Source organism: Tympanuchus pallidicinctus, unplaced genomic scaffold (genome assembly GCF_026119805.1).
Source record: "Tympanuchus pallidicinctus isolate F22 unplaced genomic scaffold, pur_lepc_1.0 scaffold25, whole genome shotgun sequence".
Classification (NCBI taxonomy): Eukaryota; Metazoa; Chordata; class Aves; order Galliformes; family Phasianidae; genus Tympanuchus; species Tympanuchus pallidicinctus.
This window is the reverse complement of record NW_026294742.1, coordinates 5,988,786-5,992,724: the sequence shown is the minus strand read 5'-3', so window position 1 is coordinate 5,992,724 and position 3,939 is coordinate 5,988,786.

Here is a 3,939-nt window from a genome sequence, read left to right as displayed (position 1 = left end):
AAAACGATTGGGAAAAGCACTAAGAATGTCGTCCTTATTTGTGTATGTAAGAGCCTCCCTCTGGGACTAGAGCCTGGTAAAATTCCATGTTTACACTGCTTATGAAATTCAGCTATAGAGAGAACATATGACGGTACAGATTCCTTTAAAGATTTTATTGCCTCGAGTTCAGGTCTGGTAGAATTATGAAGGTCTTCCCAAGCAAAAGCAATAAAGGCTTTACAGCATCCTGGATAGTCAGTATGTTTGTTTTTATCTTCTTTCATGCCTTGTTCTTCTGCTTCTCCCTCTTTGAAGTTTTTGCAGCAGAATAGAAATGTTTTGGTGTTCGCTGGCACCAGTCAAGTAAGATTTCTGCTGCACATTGGTAACAAAGTTTATTAACCCTTTTCGAGAAAGCAGGCTGAGAGAAAACTAAAGGACAAAGAGCAGAGAGGTGGATGGCTCCTCTCCGTGTCGTCTGCAGAGGAAAAATAGCTACAAGGACAACTTGTACTGATGTAAAACTTGTTAGGACCACAAAGGAAATATGCCAATAGCTGCAGGAGCAGAGCTATCCTGCCTTTGCAGTGCCAGTCAGTTTTCCTCTGCAAACAAGCACAGACATCAAAGAATGTCAACAGCTGAACACTAAGTTTCATGTTATACAAAACATACAAAGCAGGAGATCTGGAGCCCCCAGATACGTGACCACCTGTTCCTCAGGCAGACACATCTCTCACATGGCACTCATACCAGCACGCTCACACTGGGGATATGGTTTCACTGCCATGCGTACCAGGCTGTAAATCAAAGCTAGAGCCTTTTAGTTAGCACTGATGGCACCAAAAGTTGCATGTACAATAGCAAAGTGCAGAAAAATGTTGCAAAGTTTTAGTGCCAGCAGAGCACATCCAGTTCTGTAGATGCTTCAAAAAAACAAAAAAAAAGCCAATAAAAACATTACAGCAACAGAACAGGCGAGCATGAAGCCAACAGTTTGAATTCCTTCACTTGCTTTTGATCTGCTACTTGTATTTAAAGACCTCCCAGGTTACAAAGCTGTCACTCTCCAGGCCCTTGATATGACAGCTGCAAGCCTCGCGCTGCCCATCAAACCCAGTCCAGAGCTCATGACAACAGCTTTGCTTAATTACAGCTTCAGATATTTTTCTCGTGCTTATTCTCCATACTCCTCTGTTTCTACCTCATCCCTCCACTGACTTTTGGGTAATCTGACAAACTACTACCAAGACTGTCAATCACACAGGTTGCATTACAAACACTTCTAAACCACAATCCCAACCACCTGCTTCTTTCTTATGAAGTCATTCTGATGTGCAGCACATGGAGGTCAGTTAGTGACAAGGAAGCATCACTGGATGCTGAGAAAACAGTTTCTCTTCTGACCCTGCAGGAAGGACTACTCAATCTCAGCTACGAGCATCCTCTTCAACAAATGTTTCCAGCACTGGGACATCGCAGACCTGCCTGACATCCCCAGCAGCAGCCCAAGCCATCACACAGTGCTCTCATCAGCTCAGCTTTGTGTCATCCACCTGCAACACCCAGCAACAAAGTGGGAGGAGGAGAGGACAGGTTAAGTGCTGGTATATTTTTCAGTGCAGAACCGTGTTTCCCGAGAGAAGCAATTCAGTTGCTTTGGGAAGAGAGCACAGAAATACCCTCCATAAGGGCACATAACTGTCACTCTGTAAGGGAAATTCATTCAATTCCTTCTTGAAACCAAGCAGCTTATAGCCCTGCCAATCAAGTTTTACCCTTATCAGTACCTGCTCATGGCTTTTGGCATTTCTGTCATGCCACAACCAAGGACCATGACAAGTACTGCATAGGACCAGCACCCATGTGATATCTTGCTCTAAAGCATACACAATTCAAGGTAACAACCCAAACAAAGGCAGGACCACAGAAAAAGAAAAACAGAAAAACCCCACAACCTGTTGATCAGTGCAGTACTATTCCCAATGTCCCAACAAAGCTTTTTTTTTTTTTTTTCCCTTCTCCAAATCTTGCTAACTAGAGAGATCTGAGCGAGGATGAAGATAGGAAAGAAGAGATGGCTTTGCAGGTCCCTCCTCTAGCTCCTCCCAAAGGTGCTTCTTTGAAAAGGGTGGGAATTGAGAAATAAAGGAGTTGGCACCAGCCCTGTATGGGTTTTGATGAGGATGACTTGTTTTCCTACAAAAATTGCAACACTGACCAAACTGAGGTAATGCGGAACGCATGTTTATTCCATGAGATGATTTTACAGCCCTGCATCTGAGAATAGAGTATATATTTCTTGCTAAATACAAACAGAAATAAGCTTTTGCAAATCAATTACAACTGAATGTGTGGATCTGTGTTCTGGCTGGATAGAGAGACCTGCAGAACACAAAAGGAAAAAAAACACAGAAAACAAGCAAACAAGAAAAGCAATGTCAGCAGTAAAAGGCTCCACAACTTTGGCAAGAAAACAAGCAACAGCTGGCCATAGCCCAGTCTGACAAAGAAAGAAGCTCTTAACAGGAGATCTGGGCACCTCTCATCTCTCAGCAAATGCAATCGTGACAGCAAGTGGGACAAGCTGCTGCTGACACTGCCTATGGGCATCAGCCAAGCTCCAAACACAAGCAAGCTGTATGACTAAATGGAAAAGAACCACAAGCCCACATCCTCCCCAAAAGATTTGCTGTTGGGTGCGCAGTGTGAATGACTATCATGGGGCAACTCCTGTAACACTGCAGCAGGAGTGAGGGGACAGCCAACAAAACTTCAGAAGAGCCAAACCCAACACCAGCTGGAGGGCAAGAAGCAGTAGGGGGAGGGAAACAAGCTAAGAAAACAGCGGACGAAATGAAACTGTCAAAAGCAACCTATCTGGTTTGTTTGTAAGCGATGGCTGTCACCATATGGACAGGACACCTTCTCTTTTTAAGGCCAGAGAACTGTTTACACGTTTAATCTGTTTTAAAAAGCCTTCAAGTCCACAGAACAATTTCTCCTCAGGCATCGTATACTGGAAGAATATCAGGAATCTGTAACCACTCCTTCAGGCTTTCCTAATCAAATAAAAATCCCATACAATTATAGATGCATCTACATAAATTTAGAGAGTCAAGAAGTCGCAACCTAGCAAGAGTACTGTTATGGTGTAGAAATGCACCTCCTGCTTCCAAAAAGCCAACTGGAGTAGGTCTACTTGTTCTTAGGAGATTTTCCAAGTCACAAGGAACATCCTATTTGATAGGATGACCCAAAGCTGTTACTAATTCTTAAACTAATGTTTCACAAATGCTCGCTTACAAGCAATATCCAGAACAGCACAGCACGCGTGCAACACACTTCAATTTTTTGTTTTTTAAAGAGCACACAAAAAAATCACAGCAGAAGGAAACAGAAGAAAGGAACAAGCTACTTGTAAAATAAAGGAGCTTGAAATGTTTCAGGAGAAAAAAAAGAGTTAAGTGAAGTAATTCAAGCCAGGAGAGAATCCAGCACAATAAATAACGCATCTATTATTCATAAAAGAGTACTAAAAAAAGATATATTAAAAAGCTCAAGAATTTCCTTTACTTTTATTTAAACTCATGTCGAGACCACCTAAAAGAGGAAAAGAAAGCTTGCATTCTGAACGCTGCTGTCCAACCCTCCCCATCACAGAGCTGGCAGCGCTCAGGAACTCACACAGCACTGATGGCAAAGCATCATCACTCAGGGAAACATCCTCATAAGGCAGAACTGAGGGCTTCCATCCATCAGCCCCTGCTGTGCACTGTGACTCAGGAACAGGGGTGCAAAAGAAAAATAGTAAAAAAAACCCCAAAACTAAAAGCACAACAAAACAGCCGCTATATGCAACTGCTGATAATGAAGAAGAAAAAGCCTTAAGCATCATTGCTCCAAGTGTGAAGCTGGCGTTGCTGATGTCAGCGAGGTCCTTCCCCATGGCAGGAG